The sequence below is a fragment of the Schistocerca americana genome, chromosome X (genome assembly GCF_021461395.2).
Source record: "Schistocerca americana isolate TAMUIC-IGC-003095 chromosome X, iqSchAmer2.1, whole genome shotgun sequence".
Classification (NCBI taxonomy): Eukaryota; Metazoa; Arthropoda; class Insecta; order Orthoptera; family Acrididae; genus Schistocerca; species Schistocerca americana.
In genome coordinates, this window is record NC_060130.1 from 814,409,517 (window position 1) to 814,433,763 (window position 24,247).

At 44.6% G+C, this 24,247-nt stretch overlaps 1 protein-coding gene and 1 non-coding gene across 2 annotated transcripts in view; one reads left to right on the top strand and one right to left on the bottom strand.

The window, feature by feature from the left end:
• Nucleotides 1-24,247, top strand: part of LOC124556333 (sodium-dependent transporter bedraggled) — a 446,423-nt gene that overhangs the window by 145,496 nt on the left and 276,680 nt on the right. The gene's annotated exons all lie outside the window — the stretch shown is intronic.
• Trnai-uau lies at nucleotides 4,940-5,014 on the bottom strand. The gene has a single exon. It is a non-coding gene; the product is annotated as a tRNA-Ile (tRNA).

Below are 24,247 nucleotides of genomic sequence, written 5' to 3' on the forward strand. Positions count from 1 at the left end.
CACAGAACATACACGGCAGTGCAGGTTGGGGCAGGTGGATAAACCGGCAGTGGCAGAGCACGCGCTGTGTGCGGCCGACCACATCTCAGAGACGGATGTTCTTGCTGTAGAGAAGAGCTGTCATACCCTCTTGTTCAGAGAAGCTATAGAAATACACAAACACTAAAACAGTTTCAACAAGAAAGAAGAAAGCCTCAAGGTTAACGGATACTGGATCCCCGTGCTGCAGCCAACGACCATTGTAGGTGGAAAGAGGAGAACCGCACCTGAAATGACCACGGAAAAGCCCTTGGACATTGGTGCGCCACATACATATAATCTACTGCCGCTAGCTCGACTCAGTACACCACCAGCAGTGGAGGGTGAAGCTTTGACAATGACAACTCGTGCTGGCGAAACGTCAGATAAATCGTCAAACACACGTCGTCCGAAGAACCCACAGACAGAAGCCAACAGGCAGTTTGTCAACAAGTGGCCACGAAAGGCTTAACAATTTTGTACTATGGCCCTACAGGAAGGGGATTTGCAGATTGTGCCGACGCTTTGACCAACAAATGAAGAAGTACGCGCGATTTCTGTCCTCTCTCGCCTTTCTGTCGCTGTGGCGGAATGAAGGGGCTGCACCGAAGTTCTGGAAATGTAATCGCCTACTCACCACCGGCCAAGCACATAGTATCTATGGCAGAATGGAACTAGCCTTTCTTCTTGAGCGTATTCGTGCAACACGGAGATACTTGGCAAGAACGGATGAGGAACTTTTGGACATTTTCTATCAACTAAATAGCAGAATGCATGGAGATGACTGGGGAGGACCTACAGCGTCAGTTGAGAAACATGCAGAACGAACTCGAGCGCTGCACTGAGCGACAGAAGAAAAAGTTTGCAAGATGCTGGAAGCAGATTTACAATGCGATTCCAGACATGTCACGCACAGTGGTCAACCTCACTGAACGACAACTGACCAAAGAGGAGCAGTCTGTCCTTCAAAATGGAGGCAATTTCGCTATCATACCGAGAAGAGGAAGACTGCACTGTAGTTCCTTCTCTAGATTGACGCACAGATGACAAAATGGTAGATATAGAAATAGACGACAGAGGGATAGAGAAACAATTAAGATCGCTCAAAAGGGGAAAGGCCGCTGGACCTGATGGGATACCAGTTCGATTTTACACAGAGTACGCGAAGGAACTTGCCCCCCTTCTTGCAGCGGTGTACCGTAGATCTCTAGAAGAGCGTAGCGTTCCAAAGGATTGGAAGAGGGCACAGGTAATCCCCGTATTCAAGAAGGGACGTCGAACAGGTGTGCAGAACTATAGACCTATATCTCTAACGTCGATCAGTTGTAGAATTTTCGAACACGTATTATGTTCGAGTATAATGACTTTTCTGGAGGCTAGAAATCTCCTCTGTAGGAATCAGCATGGGTGTCAAAAAAGACGATCGTGTGAAACCCAGCTCGCGCTATTTGTTCACGAGACTCAGAGGGGCCATAGACACGGGTTCCCAGGTAGATGCCGTGTTTCTTGGCTTTCGCAAAGCGTTCGATACAGTTCCCCACATTCGTTTAATGGACAAAGTAAGAGCATATGGACTATCAGACCAATTGTGTGATTGGATTGAAGAGTTCCTAGATAACAGAACGCAGCATGTCATTCTCAATGGAGAGAAGTCTTCCGCAGTAAGAGTGATTTCAGGTGTGCCACAGGGGAGTGTCGTAGGACCGTTGCAATTCACAATATACATAAATGACCTTCTGGATAACATCGGAAGTTCACTGAGGCTTTTTGCGGATGATGCTGTGGTATATCGAGAGGTTGTAACAATGGAAAATTGTACTGAAATGCAGGAGGATCTGCAGCGAATTGATGCATGGTGCAGGGAATGGCAATTGAATCTCAATGTAGACAAATGTAATGTGCTGCGGGTACATAGAAAGATAGATCCCTTATCATTTAGCTACAAAATAGCAGGTCAGCAAATGGAAGCAGTTAATGCCATAAATTATCTGGGAGTACGCATTAGGAGTGATTTAAAATGGAATGATCATATAAAGTTGGTCGTCTGTAAAGCAGATGCCAGACAGATTCATTGGAAGAATCCTAAGGGAATGCAATCCGAAAACAAAGGAAGTAGGTTACAGTACACTTGTTCGCCCACTGCTTCAATACTGTTCACCAGTGTGAGATCCGTACCAGGTAGGGTTGATAGAAGAGATAGAGAAGATCCAACGGAGAACAGCGCGCTTCGTTACAGGATCATTTAGTAATCGCGAAAGCGTTATGGAGATGATAGATAAACTCCAGTGGAAGACTCTGCAGGAGAGACGCTCAGTAGCTCGGTACGGGATATTGTTGAAGTTTCGAGAACATACCTTCACCGAGGAGTCAAGCAGAATATTGCTCCCTCCTACGTATATCTCGCGAAGAGACCATGAGGATAAAATCAGAGAGATTAGAGCCCACACAGAGGCATACCGACAATCCTTTCCACGAACAATACGAGACTGGAATAGAAGGGAGAACCGATAGAGGTACTCAAGGTACCCTTCGCCACACGCCGTCAGGTGGCTTGCGGAGTATGTATGTGCATGTAGATGTAGAACTATAAGTATGAAGGACATCGTTGCTAGTACCTGTTGTGTCCTGCCCACTCGTCTAATATAGGGTGCATAGGAAAGCTGCTTGCTCGAATCGCTAAACAACAATTCAAGCAAATCGTATTAATGGAGTTTATAACAAAAGATAAATGACAATACTCAACCTTGGGTATTTACAAAGGTGTGTGGCAACCAAATGGCAACATGCAAATAATCGATGTCCTTCGGTATATACAGTTACAAAGCAAGCAAAAAAATGCAGTTCATAAGTCACTGCTGCAGCGTTTGTATGACGGCTCGTCTTCCACTCGGGCCGTGGCTAGGCGGCGTGGCTCTTATATTCTCTTCGCGTAGAGGCCGCTCCTGTCTTGGTGTCGTCCTAGATAGGGGTCCGTCACTGTGCTATCGACTGACGTCGTCTCACAGCCCCCTCTGCTCTTCCGTTCTCGATCGTCGTGCCGGCGCTTGACGTTACGCCGGAACAATATCGAAGCGGCCATTCGGATCCTTTGCTGTGGAAGAGCTGAGGAAACACGCACTGAAACAGCCAAAATACTGCGCCGAGCAAAACTACCAGTTTGCAGTCCGAAGAAAAACAAATAGAAGCTATCAAGAGTCTTCCGCCGAGAAGAGGCGACGTAGACTTGGTTGTTATGGTGTATATATACAAGATGGTTCAATCTGTGAGTAAGAACAAGTTCCCGCTCCTCCGTCTGCACTGTCGTTTAAGTCAGCAACATACGAGTTAATGGAATTCCAGACCACACTTGTGACTGGATTCAGGAACTCTACACGTTGTCCTGGAGGAGATCAAACTGATAGATTAAAGGTACTTTCTGTTGTACCCCAACGGAATGTTAGACGGACATTTCTGTTTACAGCAGCGACATGAAAACGAAAGAGATGGAAAAAAAGCAAGTAAACCATTTATCATCTAAACAAAATGTTCAAATGTGTGTGAATATCTTATGGAACTTAACTGCTAAGGTCATGAGTCCCTAAGATTACACTCTACTCTTTTTTTTTTTGTTGATTTCATTTTGTTCTGTATTGTTCGTTGTATTTGCTCGTGGCGGACGTCCCATGACACCCGTTCAGGTTGTTCGTTGCTCTGTTCACTCAGTTTTTTTATTATAGAGGGTAACTAAACCCTCTGACCGAACACGCTGAGCTACCGTGCCGGCTTATACTTAACCTAAATTATCCTAAGGACAAACACAGACACCCATGCCCGAGGGAGGACTCGAGCCTCCGCCGGGTCGAGCCGCACAGTCCATGACTGCAGCGCCCGAGACCGCTCGGCTAATCCCGCGCGGCTATCTAAAAGTAATCGCCATGCTGTCAATGCCCTCATGGAAAAAATATTTGTGGTTACGTACTTAACCATGAATGTACCGAGGGCACGCGCTTATATGTTTCCAGGGTTCGTTCGACTACGCTGCAGAAGATTCGTTGCGAAGCCCTTACACGTCTTCCATACGCTTCCGATCTCTCCCCATGCGATTGCCATCTATTTGGAGCCCCGAAGCATGACATTTGCGGCCCTCGATTTGCTTCGGACGAAGAGCGGCATGCCTGGATTCAATCACGGTTCCGTAGCCAACTGCATACATTTTTCCGTGAAGGCATTGACAGTCTTCTCTCACAGTCGGCTAAATATTTTTACCGCTTATGGCGATTGCTTTTGAAATAATAAACACTTTTCCATCTGCCTCGTTTTTATTTGACTGCCACTTATATCACACTGATCTAGTGGTTGACGTCGTAAGATACTTGAGGCTGTTCGTAAACGATAGTGTTTTCTGTAGGAAGGTTGCGACAAGAGATGCCTGTGGCGAAATTCAGGAAAACCTGCACAGGATTGACGATTCGAGCGTTGGCCCTTAATGTAAATAAATGTAACGTATTGCGCACAAGGAAAGAGGAGAAGAGATTCATTACTGTTCCATTACACCGTTTTCGATAAACCACTGCAAACAATGAAAACCAGTTGTAGCAAAAGCAGATGACGCTAAAATTCACTGGAATTATCTTAAGGAATTGTACTTCATCCACGAAAGTAGTGGTTTGGGAATATTCGTGCGACCGATTCTTGAGTCTGTCTGTAAGCCTTACAAGGTTGAATAAATAGAAATGACAGAGAATGGATCGTGGTGTCAGCGCAAGAGAGGTAAGGAGATGATCAACATGTTCCAGTGCCAGACGTGTTAAGCTTCACGGAGAAATCGAGAAGTTTACTAATGACATTCTTAGAGCGTATATTTGAAGAAATGATAATTAAATGGACACCCTAGCTGCAAGCAGGCGTTGATACACTTCATTGCGGACATGTTGAAAATGTGTGCCCCGACCGGGACTCGAACCCGGGATCTCCTGCTTATATGGCAGACGCTCTATCCATCTGAGCCACCGCGGGCACAGAGGATAGTGCGTCTGGAGGGACTTATCCCTTGCACGCCCCCCGTGAGATCCACATTCCCAACATGTCCACAACACTACATTCGTAGTGCGCCTAATAGATGTTTGCCCATCATACTCATTACTCACGGGGGGCGTGCAAGGGATAAGTCCCTGCAGACGCACTATCATCTGTGCCCGCGGTGGCTCAGATGGATAGAGTTGCAGCTAGGGTGTCCATTTAATTATCATTTCATTTCTAGCAAAGCTGCATGGTCATCCACGGTAACTGTTCTTTCGGGAACAGATACTACCGTCATATATAGTTATATTTGAAGAGTCGGTCAACATATGACTTCCTCCCACTCGAGGCTCCCGAAATGACCACGACATGAAAATCAGGAACAATATAGCTCTCACAAAGGTTTGGGTTGGTTGGGTTGTTTGAGGAAGGAGACCAGATGAGGAAGGAGACCAGACAGCGAGGTCATCGGTCTCATCGGATTAGGGAAGGACGGGGAAGGAAATTGGCCGTGCCCTTTCGAAGGAACCATCTCGGCATTTGCCTGGAGCGATTTAGGGAAATCACGGAAAACCTAAATCAGGATGGCTGGACGCAGGATTGAACCGACGTCCTCCCGAATGCGAGTCCAGTGTCTAACCACTGCGCCACCTCGCTCGGTCTCACAAAGGTTTAGCGACAGACGTTATTGCGACGTACCATTCTCGATTGGAACAGGGAAGGGGAAAATGATAGTAGTATCACACCATGAAGTGGCTTTGAATGTATAAATGTCTATGTACAACTAACACTAATTGTCACGATATATTTACAATAGATTTTATAACTATTGTGTTAGAACGTTCTAACCCATATTATAAAATTTTATTAAGTTTTTGACGTTAGGTGTTAGAGCTGCATCTGAAAATGGTCACTGGCCGAAATTAGCTAATAATTCAAAATAGATACTGAACAAAAAGCTCAGCTTGTTCCAATAAATTATACAGCATATGGTAGAAAAATAGCTGTATTCGTCAGAAGCTACATTTTATATTTTACAGAATATTTATAGAACAGTATTACCTTCAAAATATTGTCTGTCGAATATTATAAACTTTTCTCAACAACGTTTTTATGGGAGTAATTTTTTGAGTTGTCACAAACTACGCAGCATAGCACCCCCGTCAATTTTTCTTCGCCTCTGTTGTAGGTCCCTTTCTTTCTAAGAAAAAACAGCAAACTGTCACGGGTGAGTAGCGTGGTTCCGAAGCAATTTTCGCTACGTTTTGATCCAGAACTGCATGACACTTCAGGATCGTCGCCCAGTAAAGATATGGAATATGCGAACAGATATACGATTCGAGTGAAGGCATCTGGCGGACAGTTCTTAACAGGAAGACGTCATCAAATGTGAAGGTGAGTTTTATGGATTTTGGGAAGGCTCTGTAGGTAATCAGACGTTGAAGCTGCGACAGCTTACCCCGAAACTGCTAGATGAAGCAACCTCTTGGCCCACGGTATATTTGTACAGCTGCATACAATTTTCTGATGGCTCGGACGTCACGCGTTAGACATCAGTTGTTCCAGGCAGAGAACACTGGTCGGCATGCACGCTGCCCTCCAGTGACCCGCAGAGAAACATCAAAGCGGCTGTTTAGGTTAGAACTAACTGCGTTGTTTATCATACTGGGCTGTCCGACTGTACGGCCTGGATACGGCCCACTAGCCGTCGGGTTTATAGTTCTGAAGCTCTCCGTCTTCTCCACTCTTTATTTACGAATCCCAACCATACAACTGCCCACACGTGCAACTCTCTCTCTCTCTCTCTCTCTCTCTCTCTCTCTCTCTCTCTGTCACCCACACACGAACCGCACACCAGCATTAACAGTCGCGTTTCTGTCATTACACACTATGCCAGGTGTAGCTAACAATTACATTTTTTCTCATTTATAGCTGAAATCAAGCACCGATTTGGACAGCAGAACGACTTGATTTAGCATTACACATGTTGTAGTAGAATTAACCTAGTTTCTCCGAAATGCTCGGTACTAATGTTATGGTTACAGTTTTTACACTTGACTAGGTGAGAAGGCAACAAACAGTTTGAAACATTGTACTCACAGCTCTTCCTTTTTAGAAGCGACATAATTACAGTTAGGCTATTCAGTGAATTACCGTATTTGTTGAAGTCATGGACTGTGCGACTGGTCCCGGCGGAGGTTCGAGTCCTCCCTCGGGCATGGGTGTGTGTGTTTGTCCTTAGGATACTTTATATAATGTAGTGTGTAAGCTTAGGGATTGATGACCTTAGCAGTTAAGTCCCATAAGATTTCACACACACACACACACACACACACACACACCGTATTTGTTTCACTGCGAGTAATGTAGTTAGTTCGTTGCCTCCACAGAAGACGACCAAATATTAGTTTGGCAGGAAGCATTTAGTTTTCTGACGATTTCTGAACTATACGTGTGATATGTTTTATTGTTCTTTAATAAGGAATAACATCTTTTCCGTTTTTAGACAAAATAAGCGGTAATGTTTTATGACTTCCAGTGTAGATCTTAATCATTAGGATTCCCTTCCAGCGATCCAAGTGGGAATTTAGTGAACGATATGCCTCCATTGACTTCTGTCTTGGTATAGTTTTTCTCTCTCCAGTGCATACGACGTTACAGTTTTCCTCTTGAGATCTTCTTTAACCTGGTCTTCCATCTCTTCCTAGGCCATCCAGTCGGTCTTTTTCCTGGTGCCTCTGTCTCCAAGTACCGACGTGGAGTTCAAGTTGAGTGCATTCGCTTCGCATGACCTAACCACTTCAAACTCGGAGCACGCATTCTTTTCTACATGGACGAGGTCACCTGCAGGTCCCACGTTACACATTTATTCCTGACTCTGTTTCCCCTGGTTTTTTGTTGAGCTGACCAAAGGAACTTCATTTCAGATGCTTTTTACGACTCTGTTCTCTCTTATTTATGACACGGGTCTCCAGACTCTGCGCCATGAATGACAGGAGGTAGATTTTATACATGGCCAGTTTAGCTCTTAGAGGGACTCCCTTGTCCCAGATTAGGTTTCGTACATGGTGAAAGAAGCTGGATCCTTTTGCTATTCTGTTTTAAACTTCTAGTTTGGCACTTCCATTACTTGATAGTGAAACCTTTCACAGAGTCAACCTTCTCTCCTTCCAATATTATCTTACAAAAAAAAAAAAAAAAAAAAAAAATGGCTCTGAGCACTATGGGACTTAACATCTGTGGTCATCAGTCCCCTAGAACTCAGAACTACTTAAACCTAACTAACCTAAGGACATCACACACATCCATGCCCGAGGCAGGATTAGAACCTGCGACCGTAGCAGTCGCGCAGTTCCGGACTGAGCGCCTAGAACCGCGAGACCACCGCGGCCGGCATTATCTTACAAGATGTGGGTTTCTCACTCATCTTCATTGCCACTGTCTTGCTCTTACTTACAGTCAACTTGAATTCTTTAAATTTGTTGTTCTGGTAATCCAGTCTCCTCTGAACCTCCACTTTCGTCTCTCCCCAAAAGGCGATGTCATCAGCAAAAGCAAAGACATTTCCTTGATTTGTTTCATGATTGTGTGCATATATCTCTCTCGTAAAAATACGCTGTTCTCAGATCTAAAACTCGATGAATGACGAATATTTTGAGACGAAAACTGTTAATATCTAACTCACTGCAAGAGTTTTCTCAATAATCGATATTTTGTGATATGTTACACTTCTTATCTTGATATTGTTTCGGTAACGATGCTGGTATAGGGGAAAAATACGAGTATAGACACTGAAGCATTATAGAGATAAGAAGTGTAATGTATTACAAAATATTGATTATAGAGAAAACTCTTGCAATGAGTTAGATATTAACATTTTTTCGTCTCAAAATATTCGCCAATCATCGAGTTTTAAATCTGAGGGCAACGTATTTTTACGAGAAAGATATAAAGGGTTATTCTCCGTAATGATGTTACAGACTTTCAGGGATGATAGAGAAGGATAAATGTATCAGTATGAGGCAATGCACCCTGGTCCGGAAACGACAGAGTCGAAAGGTATAAGCGAATATCTTTTGATACCTATGACAAGAGGATACATGTACCGGCACTGTTGTTGCTAAGATTGTAGGTTAGATAACTTTTTGAGAACGTCGTATGTACCAAAACAAGAAAAAAAGTCATTGTAATGGCTCTGAGCACTATGGGACTTAACATCTATGGTCATCAGTCCCCTAGAACTTAGAACTATTTAAACCTAATTAGCCTAAGGACAGCACACAACACCCAGTCATCACGAGGCAGAGAAAATCCCTGACCCCGCCGGGAATCGAACCCGGAACCCGGGCGTGGGAAGCGAGAACGCTACCGCACAACCACGAGCTGCGGACAGTCATTGTAAACATGGGCTCTAAAATGCATACCTAAAGAGCTATGAGCACCTCATCATCTTGATACTGTGAAACAGATCTCTTCTACTGCAAGCTCTTTGATTTCCATATTGCTAGAGGTGTCTGTATTGACCAAAACAAGAAACAAATGTCCACTAAATATGGGCTTGAAAATGCATACCTTAAGATCTATGGTCAGTTCTTCACTAGAAGAGATGTTTCACAGTAGCGAAACTACACAAGTGCTCATAGCTCTTAAGGTATGCATTTAAGTGCCCGTGATCACTAGACTTTTTTCTTGTTTTCGTACATGCTATCACCTCTGTTATTTTCATGCCTTACAATCTCAGTAACGACAGTATCGGTACATGTATTCGACTGCCAGAGGAATCAGAACGATTTTTTATTGTAACTTTCGACTCGGTCGTTCCGGACCTGGTTGTCATCCCTCAAATTTATACGTTTACCCTTCTCTGTCATCCTTGGATGTCTGTAACATCACCACGGAAGTACACTGTATAATGACCCTTAGCCGGCCGGAGTGGCCGAGCGGTTCTAGGCGCTACCGTCTGGAACCGCGCGACTGCTACCGTCGCAGGTTCGAATCCTGCCTCGGGCATGGATGTGTGTGATGTCCTTAGGTTAGTTAGGTTTAAGTAGTTCTAAGTTCTAGGGGACTGATGACCTCAGTAGTGAAGTCTCTTAGTGCTCAGAGCCATTTGAATGACCCTTATCATTCATTTCGTTACCCGTAGACACGAATAAACGCTCTCTAGTAGAAGACAATTCGCTCGGTAATAATGTCACACTTTCGTTTCAACCTCTGAGTTGGATGACTACTGTCGAATAATATGTTCACAATTTTTGATGTCTTAAAAACAACATTACCTGCATAATGGAGCCGCCGCCAGGTTGTCTCTGTCCCGCACTACAGGCGCCAAGGAGCTGTTCCCCTGGAAGACCACGGATTCGCGCCCTCTCGTCTGCAAGATGAAAGAAGTATCGGGATTCATCAGACCATGCAACGGTCTGCCACTGCGCCAACGTCCAGTGCCGATGGTCACGTGCCCATTTCAGTCGTAGTTGCCGATGTCGTGGTGTTAACTTTGGCACATGTATGAGTCCTCGACTGCGGAGGCCAATCGAAAAAATGTTTAAATGTGTGTGAATTCCAAAGGGACCAAACTGCTGAGGTCGTCGGTCCCTAGTCTTACACATTACTTAAACTAATTTATGCTAAGAACAACACACACACCCATGCCCGAAGGAGGACTCGAACCTCCGGCAGGAGGGGCCGTGGGGCATAAGGCCCATCGTTCAGAGTGTTCGGTGGACTGTATGTTCAGACACTCTTGTACTCTGCGTAGCATGAAAGTGTGATGTTAGTTCCACCACAGTTCGTCGCCTGTCCTGTTTTATCAATCTGCCCAGCCTATGACGTCCGACATCTATAATGAGGGGTGGCCGCCCAACCCCACGACGTCTGGACGCGGTTTCACCTTCGTTTCGCCACGTGTTGAAGACACACACCACAAGACTTCTCCTACACCCGACAAGTCGTGCAGTTTCCGAAATGCTCGTGCCGAGCCTCTGAACCATCACAATCTGCCCTCGGTCAAACCCAGATAGATCGCGTGTCTTCCCCATTCTACACACGCACAGCACGCCCACTGACACTACATGCAACCAGCGTGTGTGTGTCAGTCATTACTCGCCAGGTGACGCTGCTATCGTCTAGACGGGTTTATATCTACAGTAGGTCGGTGATCATAATGTGGCTGATGGCTCAAATGGTTCAAATGGCGCTAAGCTCTATGGGACTTAACATGTGAGGTCATCAGTCCCCTAGACTTAGAACTACTTAAACTTAACTAACCTAAGGACATCACACACATCCATGCCCGAGGCAGGATTCGAACCTGCGCCGGCCGCGGTGGTCTCGCGGTTCTAGGCGCGCAGTCCGGAACCGCGCGACTGCTACGGTCGCAGGTTCGAATCCTGCCTCGGGCATGGATGTGTGTGATGTCCTTAGGTTAGTTAGGTTTAAGTAGTTCTAAGTTCTAGGGGACTGATGACCACAGCTGTTAAGTCCCATAGTGCTCAGAGCCATTTTTTTTTTCGAACCTGCGACCGTAGCAGTCGTGCGGTTCCGGACTGAAGCGCCTAGAACCGCTAGGCCACAGCGACCGTTGTGGCTGATCAGTGTGTATAAAAACGGCACATGAGTGCAGACGACACAGGGTGGTCTACCTTGTTAAAGACAATCGGATGCAAGCGAAGGAAAAGTTGTCCTAAATCCGAGGGCTGGTTTGAACACCACGGTGTTTTAGTACATGGCTAGGGCTGATAAGAGCGCTGAGTGTTTACCGAACACCAGGCGTCTGACATCCGGTGAGGCAGCGAACCACATCAGATGGATGTACAAGACCATATTTTCATGAATGGTGAATTAATTATTGTAGCCACATTAAAATAGTTATGACTTCGTGAACGTTTATCCGAAAAATCTGTGACGCGAAAAATAGCCTTTACATACAGTACTGTTGGTAACCGAATATTATTACCAGACCAATTAGTTTCACAGCTTTAGTTTTAGGTAAAATTCAGCTATTGTAATTTTAAATATTACCTATTCCGAACTTTTCTAGCAAGCGCATGTCAATAAAATTTATACAGATAGTGATTACCTTTTGGCCGGCCGTGGTGGCCGAGCGGTTCTAGGCGCTTCAGTACGGAACCGCGCGACTGCTATGGTCGCAGGTTCGAATCCTGCCTCGGGCAAGGATGTGTGTGATGTCCTTAGGTTAGTTAGGTTTAAGTAGTTCTAAGTTCTAGGGGACTGATGACCTCAGATGTTAAGTCCCATAGTGCTCAGAGCCATTTGGACCATTTGGACCTCAGATGTTAAGTCCCATAGTGCTCAGAGCCACTTTTTTAAATTACCTTTTGACTTGTAAAAGCTGCTATACTTTTGAGCAGCGTAACATCAGACAAAAAGAGGTAGTCCGTATAGTGCTCTCGTATGAGACACGTGTTTATTATCGCCCACTCCTACAGAAATTGTTAAGAATTGTTATGCTGGCAAAATCTCACAATCTTCGTAAGGTTGTGACGGGGGCAGAATGACCAGTGTTTGTTAGGATGTAAAATAAACAATTAATATCTGCTAAATGTTTCGTATAGTTAATAAGATGCAATATGCAGGGTAAGTCCTAAATGAGGCAATACGTTTAGGGGGCCTCATGCTGTTATGCATAACAAGTAGAGAACCACCCTTATTTCTTCCCTACTCTTATTGTTTGCGAAATAAAAAAGGTTAGCGATTTAATGAGACCCTAAAGACCTGCAAGTTGTGGACATGTTATTTTCCCACTTTTGTTCAAAAATGGTTCAAATGGCTGTGAGCACTGTGGGACTTAACTTCTGAGGCCATCAGTCCCCTAGAACTTAGAACTACTTAAACCTAACTAACCTAAGGACATCACACACATCCATGCCCGAGGCAGGATTCGAACCTGCGACCGTAGCAGTAGCGCAATTCCAGACCTTAGCCCCTAGAACCGCTCGGCCACCCCAGCCGTCCCTACTTTTGTATCACATGACACGCGGAAGTACTGATTTGTATAAGTCAGCGCTGGCAAGATACACAAAGAGCCATCTCATCGTAGAGTACAAGCAGTAGTGTAATAACTTATGGACCACAGGATGCCAACAGTGACAGTGAGTATGGATTATACAGGTATACATTGTGGTGACACAAGTCACGGGATAGCGATATGCATATCTACAGATGGCGGGCGTATCTCGTACTCAAGGTATAAAAGGGCAGCGCGTTGTGTACTCAGGTGATAAATTTGAAAAGGTTTCCTTCGTGATTCTGGACGCACGACGGCATTAACAGACCTTGAACGGGGACTGGTAGCTGAAGCTAGAACCATGGGACATCCCATTTCGGAAATCGTCAGGGAATTCAATATTCCGAGATCCACAGTGTCAAGAGTGTACCGAGAAAACCAAATTTCAGGAACTACCTCTCATCACGGACAACGCAGTGGCCGACGGCCTTCACTTAACGACGGAGAGCAGCGGCGTTTGCGTAGACTTGTCAGTGCTAACAGTCCAGCAACACTGAGTGAAATAACCGCAAAGATCAATGTGGCACGTGGGACGAACGTTATCCGTTAGGACAATGCGTCGAAATTTGGCGGTGATGGATTATGACAGCAGACGACCGACAAGAGAGCCTTTGCTGACAGCACAACATCGCCTGCAGCGCCTCTCCTGGGTTCGTGGCCATATCGATTGGACCCTACACGACTGGAAAACCATGGCCTGGTGAGATGAGTCCCGGATTCAAGTGGTAGGACCTGATAATAGGATTCGAGTGTCGCGCAGACCCCACGAAGCTATGGGCCTAAGTTGTGAATAAGGCACTGTGCAAGCTGGTGGTGGGTCTGTAATAATGTGGGCTGTGTTTACATGGTATGGACTGGGTCCTCTAGTAACTGAACCGATCACTGATTCGAAATGGTGATGTTTCTTGGAGACCATTCGTAGCCATTCATAAATTTCGTGTTTCCGAACAGCTATGTATTTTTTATGGATGTCAGTGCGCCATATCAGCGAACCACAGTTGTTCGCGATGCGTTTGAAGAACATTCTGAACAATTCGAGCGATAGATTAGATCACCTAGATCGCCCAAAACGAATCCCATCGAACATTTATGGGACATAATCGAGAGGTCAGTTCTTGCACAAAATCCTGCACCGGCAACACTTTCGCAATTATGGACGGCTATAAAGGCAGCATGGCTGAGTATTTCTGCAGGAGACTTCCAATAAGTCGTTCAGTCCATGCCACGTTGAGTTGCTGCACTACGCCGGAAAAAGGAGGTCTGACATGATATTAGAAGTATCTCATGTCATTTCAGTGTACAGCAATATTCAACAGTTCCCTTCAGATTTGTCGATTTTATGCAGTTCATTTGCACTGCTGATTTTATGCAATTCATTTGCATTGCTCTGGCACTGAGCACTATGAGACTTAACATCTATGGTCATCAGTCCCCTAGAACTTAGAACTACTTAAACCTAACTAACCTAAGGACATCACACACATCCATGCCCGAGGCAGGATTCGAACCTGCGACCGTAGCAGTCGCGCGGCTTCGGACTGAGCGCCGAGAACCGCTAGACCACCGCGGCCGGCTACTTGCATTGCTGTTTATTGAGGTAGGAAGATGAAAAAAAGCAAATTTGTGTTCGTAGCTCAATGTGCGACACACTGCAGGAAATATTTTTCCTCGTTTAAAGTTAATTCTGTATATTAATATCGAACAAAGGGACCTTTAACTCTGGACTATTTAAAGGATTACACAGAAAAATATACATTTACAATTCTTCTGCAGATGGAAAGTCCGGTACATTAGGATTTTATAAGATTGGTGCCGGCATATACTTGGAAACATGTCAGACCTGGTCAAGAATGTTGCAGTACTTTCTTGCGCTTATGTCGACATCTAAGTGTCACACTTGGTGTTACGGTGAAATAAATTGCAAAGAACAGCCAGTTGTGTCCAGCATAATAGAATATACAGGGTGTAACTAAATTCCCTTCACAGACTTTGAGGACATGTTCCTTACACCAAAACAAGAAAAAAAGTCTAATAAACATTGGTTCTAAAATGCATACCTTAGGAATTGCGTTTGACAGTAACGAGGATGAACAAGTTCTGATAACTCTTAAGATTTAATAGACCATGTTTAATAGGTATTTTTTTTCTTCTTTTGGTGTACGGAACCTATCCTCAAGGTCTGTAAAGGGCTGTATTTTCCTTTTTACTGGATGCGGTTGGCTAAAGAAATACAGTTACCAGCCACTGTCCCTTGCTATTTATTTTCCATAACACCAAGTGTGACATGTAAATGTCGACATTTACTGAGGCATTCTTGACGAGGTATCACGTGTTTTAAAGTACCTGTCGACACAAATATAATAAAATCCTAAAGTGGTGTAAGGAACTTGTCCTCAGAGACTGCAGAGGGAATTTAGTTACACTCTGTATGATGTTAAGCGTTCTGTGTCTCGACTACTTCACTGTCGATGAACTGCAAAGACCGAAGTTTTTTGTCAAGCCTGTTGTCGAGCTGTTAGCCGGTTGCCTATACGCTTTCCACAGATTTTCTGGAAGAAGTGAATGACATGGTTGGCCGCTTCGCGATCTCCCGCGCCGACCAACTGCCTGACACTGAAGGAAAACGTCAGCAACTGCCGCTATTGCTAAATTACAACTCAAACATTCATACCATCCGAAAATTAGTTCTAATGAACAAAGAAATTGAAAAGACAATTGAACAACTACAACACACTTGGTAGAATAGCTACGTTGCTGTGCCGGTCTGGGTGGCCGAGCGGTTCTAGGCGCTTCAGTCTGGAACCGCGCGACCGCTACGGTCGCAGCTTCGAATCCTGCCTCGGGCATGGATGTGTGTGATGTCCTTAGGTTAGTTAGGTTTAAGTAGTTCTAAGTTCTAGGGGACTGATGACCTCAGATGTTAAGTCCCATAGTGCTCAGAGCATTTTTTTTTTTTTTTTTTTTTTTTTTTACGTTGCTGTTTCGTCTGAAAATCGAGAATTGAGCGTTGTATAGTGCTCGTCCTCCAAGATATATTTTGAGCATTTGTTCTGAGGTGTGGCAGAGCGGTTCTAGACACTTCAGTCTAAAACTGCGCTGCTGCTACGGTCGCAGGTTCGCATCCTGCCTCGGGCATGAATGTGTGTGATGTTCTTAGGTTAGTTAGGTTTAAGTAGTTTCTAAGTCTGGGGGACTGATGACCTCAGATGTTAAGTCCCATATTGCTTAGAGCCATTTGAGCCAGGTGTTCTGTGAAAATTAGGAACACGTTTTGTCTGTTCTGGTTGATATTTTCCTAGCTATTTTCGAATTTTTTACCCCATTAAAAAACACGCATCCGTGAGACGGCGTCGTTCCTGTATGAATTACGGAGCTTATGAAGATCGTAGCTAGCATAGTTGTTAAGAATCGATGGTACAACGCCATCGATGGTTTTCTCGTCGCGGGCTATAAGCACACTTTCGCCTCAGGCGCGATCGTCATAGTCCGAAGGCTCGCAGCTACCGAACCTGGCTGCGTAGCTCACGTCACCGACCACAGCCACAGAGACATCTCTCGATGCCTTTTCATTTGTCAGGAAAAAGAAGTTCTGATACATATCCTACCTGCTCTGTATTCACTTCAGCCCAGGAAATAATCATAGGCATAGTTTCTGTCGCTTCCGCCTCCCTGGTTATCACCTCGACATCCACAAACATCCGATCGATCGTACGAACACAGTAAATTATCTTCGACTAATCTCATTTGCAAACTAACATGGAGCTCCCATACTCTAAATGTCCAGCAAAAAGCTCGTAATAGACCAAAATTAGTAAAACTACTTGAAGGCCGTACATGGGGATTACAGATCCCCACCGTTATCTACAGCAGCGGTCCTCAACCTGAGGGAAAATTTCTGAGGGGGTAAAAATAAAAAAGTGCTCGATTGTTTTTCGGTCACGAAACCAAATTATTTTTAAAAGATCGTTAGTATTATAACTATTTCATAAGACTGTTATACTGATTACATGAGTTACCAATAATTCAATTCCTTTTCAAACACCAGGATTAACGTGTGACACAATTTGGTGGAGGTTACAGCTTGTGAAAGGAATGATGAACAGCATCTTCCTTACATATCCATTCACTACACACATAGGAGGGGACCTACTTTCTGCATTGTGCCATGTATCTATGACAGTAACAGTTTGACATTTATGTCACACAAAGGATTGGGCCTAAAATATGGAAACAATGCAAGAGACGCACGTTTGAGCATAAATTCAGTCGCTAGCAGGGCCTGCAGGTTGCAATGTTGTGTTCGACCGTGAACATCACCAGTGCAGCGTCCACAATACGTTGCATGTCAGTCGTGATCAGAACAGTGTTCCGTGTAGGTGTGAGTGCATTATGTCGGAGATAAGTGAATTAGAACGTGGCCAAATTGTTGGTACTCGTATTGTTGGTGGTTCTTGCAATCAAGGAGCCGGCCGCTGTGGCCGAGCGGTTATAGACGCTTCAGTCTGGAGCTGCGCGACCACTCCGGTCGCAGGTTCGAATCCTGCCTCGAGCATGGATGTATGTGATGTCCTTAGGTTACTTACTTTTAAGTACACTACTGGCCATTAAAATTGCTACACCAAGAAGAAATGGAGATGATAAACGGGTATTCACTGGACAAATATATTATACTAGAACTGACATGTGATTACATTTTCACGCAATTTGGGTGCATAGATCCTGAGAAATCAGTACCCAGAACAACCACCTCTGGCCGTAATAACGGCCTTGATACGCCTGGGTTTGAGTCAAACAGAGCTTGGATGGCGTGTATAGGTACAGCTGCCCATGCAGCTTCAACACGATACCACAGTTCATCAGCAGTAGTGACTGACGTATTGTAACGAGCCAGTTGCTCGCCCACTACTGACCAGACGATTTCAGTTGGTGAGAGATATGGAGAATATGCTGCCCAGGGCAACAGTCGAACATTTTGTGTGTCCAGAAAGGCCCGTACAGGACCTGCAACATGCAGTCGTGCATTATCCTGCTGAAATGTAGGGTTTCGCAGGGATCGAATGAAGGGTAGAGCGACAATTCGTAACACATTTGAAATGTAACATCCACTGTTCAAAGTGCCGTCAATGCGAACAAGAGGTGACCGAGACATGTAACCAATGGTACCCCATACCATCATGCGCGGTGATATGCCAGTACGGCGATGACGAATACACGCTTCCAATGTGCGTTCACCGCGATGTCGCCAAACACGGATGCGACCATCATGATGCTGTAAACAGAACCTGGATCCACCCGAAAAAATGACGTTTTGCCATTTGTGCACCCAGGTTCGTCGTTGAGTACACCATCGCAGGCGCTCTTGTCTGTGATGCAGCGTCAAGGGAAACCGCAGCCATGGTCTCCGAGCTAACAGTCCATGCTACTGCAAACGTCGTCGAACTGTTCGTGCAGATGGTTGTTGTCTTGCAAACGTCCCCATCTGTTGACTCAGGGATCGAGACGTGGCTGCACGATCCGTTAGTGCCATGCGGATAAGATGCCTGTCATGTCAACTGCTAGTGATACGAGGCCGTTGGGATCCAGCACGGCGTTCCGTATTACCCTCCTGAACCCACCGATTCCATATTCTGCTAACAGTCATTGGATCTCGACCAACGCGAGCAGCAATGTCACGATACGATAAACCGCAATCGCGATAGGCTACAATCCGACCTTTATCAAAGTCGGAAACGTGATGGTACGCATTTCTCCTCCTTACACGAGGCATCACAACAACGTTTCACCAGGCAACGCCGGTCAACTGCTGTTTGTGTGTGAGAAATCGGTTGGAAACTTTCCTCATGTCAGCACGTTGTATGTGTCGCCACCGGCGCCAACCTTGTGTGAGTGCTCTGAAAAGCTAATCATTTGCATATCACAGCATCTTCTTCCTGTCGGTTAAATTTCGCGTCTGTGGCACGTCATCTTCGTAGTGTAGCAATTTTAATGGCCAGTAGTGTAGTTCTAAGTTCTAGGGGACTGATGACCTCAGATGGTAAGTCCCATAGTGCTCAGAGCCATTTGAGCCATTTTGTAACCAAGGTAGCCGAAGTGTTTGGTATTTCAAGAGACACCATATCGAAGATTCATACCACATACTTGAAAAGCGGAGAAACATCATCCGCTAAGTCACAACATGGACGAAAGGGTTTCGTTGAGTGATCGCGACAGATGGTTACTGAAGAGGATCGTGACGAACAGTAAGAAAATGGCAGCTGCCAAACTCGCCACAGAACTGAATTTCGCACTCGCGAACCCTGTCAGCACCAAAGCAATCCGAAGGGCTCTCTATAAGCAGGGAATTTCAGGCGAGCTGGAATTCCAAAATAACTCAGCAGTGAATAAAATGCTCGTAACAGGAAAACGTGGTGCCAAACCCGTAAAAGCCATAAAAACCATGGTGACCCTTTGGTCGGACGAGTCTTGTTGCACACTGTTGCCAACTTTCGGCAGAGTTTACGGTCCAAGAATGAAACGTGGCGCGGTTTAGTTGATGGTTTGGGCAGCCTTATCGTGGTATTCCATGGGTCCTGTGAGCACTCTGCAAAGTCACATTACTGCAAAGGGTAATGTTACCATTTTGGCTGATCAGATCTATCTCATTGCATAATGTTCGTTCCGCAATGCTGTCTCCGTGCTCCAAGACGGTAGGGCTCCTGTTCACATAGTTCGCATCATCCAGGGCTTGTTTCTTGAGCACGAGGATGAATTGTCGCGTCTCCCCTGCCCATCGCAGTCACCAGATCACAATATTATTGAGCCTTTGTGATCTATTTTAGAAAGAAGGATGCGTGATCGTTATCCACGTCGGTCATCGTTGCCTGAACTCGCCACTGTTTTGCAGGAAGAACGGTATAATATTCCCTTGAAAACCATACAGGACCTGTATTTATCCATTGCGAGACCACTGGAAGCTGATTTGAATGCCATCGGTTTTCCTAAACCATATAAGGCATGGTAATGTGTTTTGTTTTTGGTGTTATCATATTTTCGTGAACCCGCTGGATCCTTAAATATCTCATGAGAGCGACGTCTCCGAGTTGTAGGCAGTTACTACAATGGACTATGCGACTTCTATGTCCAAAACATGGTTCAAATGGCTCGAAGCACTATGGGATTTAACATCTGAGGTCATCAGTCCCCTAGACTTAGAACTACTTAAATCTAACTAACTTAAGGACATCACACACATCCATGCCCGAGGCAGGATTCGAACCTGCGACCGTAGCAGCAGCGCGGTTCCGGACTGAAGCGCCTAGAACCGCTTGGCCACTGCGGCCGGCTTCTATGTTCAGTTCAGGTCCACAGTAACTTGTAAAAAATAACAATAAAAAAGGAACTGAAACTGTCTCTTCAAAGTTTACATCCAAAAAATAATTGAATTAGCTTGGAACTCCCAATACTAGTATGCAGATTATCAATGAGTCAACGTGCCAGTTGGTAGCATTCTGTAAAGGGCCATAGTGAATGACTGGATTTTTTAAAAACATAATTTGGCTGCATTAAAGTCTAGCGACAATCAACCACACGCCGCATTCGCTACAAAATCGTCAACTAAGAAAAAGGAACTTCCAGTCAAATGCAGGCAGGAATTTGCGTAAAGAGAATTCACTACACTCAGGTATTAAAGTATATAAAAAAATTGATTTATTTCCTGTTCTTCTCACAGTAACAAGTTAATGAACTGACTGTATTGAATGTTATTACGCCAGTGTGAGAATTTAAACAAACCCAGGCACTATCTAGCGCACTCCAAAATCTTGCAACGGTTTTTTAGCCGGCTATTTATGAATAAAAAAATGTACTTTCTTTCTTCCAGAGCATATAAAAACTATAAATATATCCCAGTACATATGTATTGTACATGATTTTTCGTGAAACTGTTCTCAGCTTTTCATTGCTGCCTTCAGTTTTTCATTACATTTTCCAGTTTTCTCCTAAATTTTAATTCTATCATAAAAAACGTTATTTGTCGTTATATTGTCGTTAATAGATGTAAACAATTAACAGTCAGCATTCTCATACTTTCTGAGTATGTTTAGTTTAGATACTGCCGGTACTTTTAACATATTACTTAATCTTACGGCTAAAATTCACTATTTTTCCCCGTGATATACACATCCCAACCTTTCTTTTAAATCTGCTAATGTTTATAACAATTCTGTTTTGATTATTTGATAGAACTCTATGAGACTCATTCATAGATACTTCGTTTATAAAAATCGGTAAAGGTGTCGTCAAGTTACTAATTTTTAAAGTTTATACTGTTAACGAAATATTTAACATATAATGTTAATTTATTTTACTCAGGTTGAGCTTGAAGGGGCGATCTGTAATGATTACGTAGGAGAAGAAGAACTTCTTAGGCGAGATCGCTATAAAAAAAACTTTACTGTATATAACCGGTTTCGGTAAAACTAAATGGTTCAAAATGGTTCAAATGGCTCTGAGCACTATGGGACTCAACTGCTGAGGTCATTAGTCCCCTAGAACTTAGAACTAGTTAAACCTAACTAACCTAAGGACATCACAAACATCCATGCCCGAGGCAGGATTCGAACCTGCGACCGTAGCGGTCTTGCGGTTCCAGACTGCAGCGCCTTTAACCGCACGGCCACTTCGGCCGGCTCGGTAAAACTAAATTACCATCTTCGGAACTTCATAAAGATTACGGTATTACAAACGTCTTGTGCCAGCTACACAAAATCTTTCTGTTGAATTTCCATAGTCATAAAACATGAAATGAGCAATGCGTTGGCACGTCAAAATTAAAATTACTATGTACATCACTGTTTACGAAAACATTTTGTTCCAATAACATAACACGTCATGCCTACCAGGGAGCCACAATACCGTCAGTTGAAATATGTGTGTAGCTGGCACAAGATGTTTGAAATAACCGTTATGAAGATGTGAAGATGGTAACCTAGTTTTACCCAAACCGGTTATCTATAATAAAGTTTCTTATGGCGATCTCAGCTAACACGTTATTATTCTCCTAAGTAACATGTAGTAACGTAGAAACTATGCACCGTACCGAGGGAGCGTCTGTTATTTGTGGTACTGGCTTTCCAGTACCTTAATGGTTCAAATGGTTCAAATGGCTCTGAGCACTATGGGACTTAACAGCTGTGGTCATCAGTCCCCTAGAACTTAGAACTACTTAAACCCAACTAACCTAAGGACATCACACACATCCATGCCCGAGGCAGGATTCGAACCTGCGACCGTAGCAGTCACGCGGTTCCGGACTGCGCGCCTAGAACCGCGAGACCACCGCGGCCGGCACCTTAATGAGTTCACTCTTTATTCACATATATTCTGCATTTTTGCTGGTCCCTCTGGCCAGTCATGGCGGCCATTTCCTCCATTCTCTGCAGCCAACGGCCAGAGAGCAAGGGAAAATCCGACCACGTGTTTTCGGAGCATCCTGAACGTCTGCTAGTCACCAGGATTTTTCATATTTCCAGAATAACCCAGTAGCAGAGGCTCAAAGCGCGCCGACGACCGAGCAGGGTAGCAGCATAGTGGTTAGCACACTGGACTCTCATTCTGGAGGACGAAGGTTCAAAGCCGCGTCCGGTCATCCTGATTTAGCCTTTACGTGATCTCCCTAAATCGCTTAAGGCAAATGCCGGGATGGTTCCTTCGAAAGGGCACGGCCACCTTCCTTCCCTAATCCGAGTTTGTGGTCCATCGCTGATGACCTCGTTGTCGACGGTACGTTAAACACTACTTTCCTCCTCCTCAAAGGGCGCCGACATCCAGCGGTGGAACTTGAAAGCTGGTGGCGCAGTGCGCATCTCCGTGCGGCCCCCACGTGCCTGTCCTGTTTCTACACCTCTTACTCGCGCTCACACAGCTACGTCTCCCATACAACCCAAAACAAACCGCGCGGGTACAGCCGCGTCCGCTCTCAAAAGTTTATGGCCACCTTTTTGGGGGCTGTACCGTCACAACCTGAAATTCCTTCAGCATTCACTTCGCAAAAGACAAACGAGCTAATTGACTACACAACAAAACAGCAACTATGCAACAGCAGCTAAATTATTGGAGTGCCTACGGAGTTCTGTTTATTATTATTAGTGTTATTATTTTCACGAAAATAAAAGTCAGTCGTCAACTGCAGTTAAATTTTAATTTCTCTTTTACCGGTTCAAACAGACTAATCTATCATCTTTAGATTTTTAATACAGGCTGAAGGTATGCGCAAGCCGACGTTAAATGGGATTGGACTAGAAAGACACCCTACAGAGAATCAGTTAAAAAATACCTACTTTTTGCCATGTGTCACCTTCAGCGAAAGTGCCTGATTCTTCAATTGCTCAACTACAGAAGATTCGCTTTTGACTAACTTTTTATACTTTGTTGGTGTACGTTTGTTTTTAACAGACTTTTTATATTTTTACTTATTGTCTACAGGACGTCTTTATCGTCCGATCCATATTTGACCTTGGTTAACCTATGCTGTAACCTTGTATCAAACTTATGTAGATAACAGATTAATCTCTTGAAACAGGTAAGGTGCAATTAAAATTTTTGTGCATTTTTATTTTGGTGAAAAGAATTCTCACTGCAGCTGTAAAACTATTCTTATTATTACTGGCACTGGTTAGACGCAAAACATTGGCAGCCTGAAAGTTTAGCGATCTACAAACAATAAGTATACACTGATCAGTTAGAACATTATGACCACCGACCGACTACCGATATAAGTCCGTCCAGGCGATAGCAGCGTCACCTGGCGACGAATGACTCCTAGTCAGACACACCCACGGTCCATGTAGTGTCAATAAGCGTACTGTACGTGTGTAGAAGGCGTACGTGTGGGAGCCGGCCGCTGTGGTCGAGCGGTTCTAGGCGCTTCAGTCCCGAACCAAGCGGCTGCTACGGTCGCACGTTCGAATCCTGCCTCGGGCATGGGTGTGTGTGATGTCCTTAGGTTAGTTAGGTTTAAGAAGACCTACGTCTAGGGGACTGATGACCTCAGATGTTAAGTCCCATAGTGCTTTCAAGGGAACCTCCCCATCGCACCCCCCTCAGATTTAGTTATAAGTTGGCACAGTGGATAGGCCTTGATAAACTGAACACAGATCAATTGAGAAAACAGGAAGAAGTTGTGTGGAGCTGTGAAAAAATAAGCAAAATATACAAACTGAGTAGTCC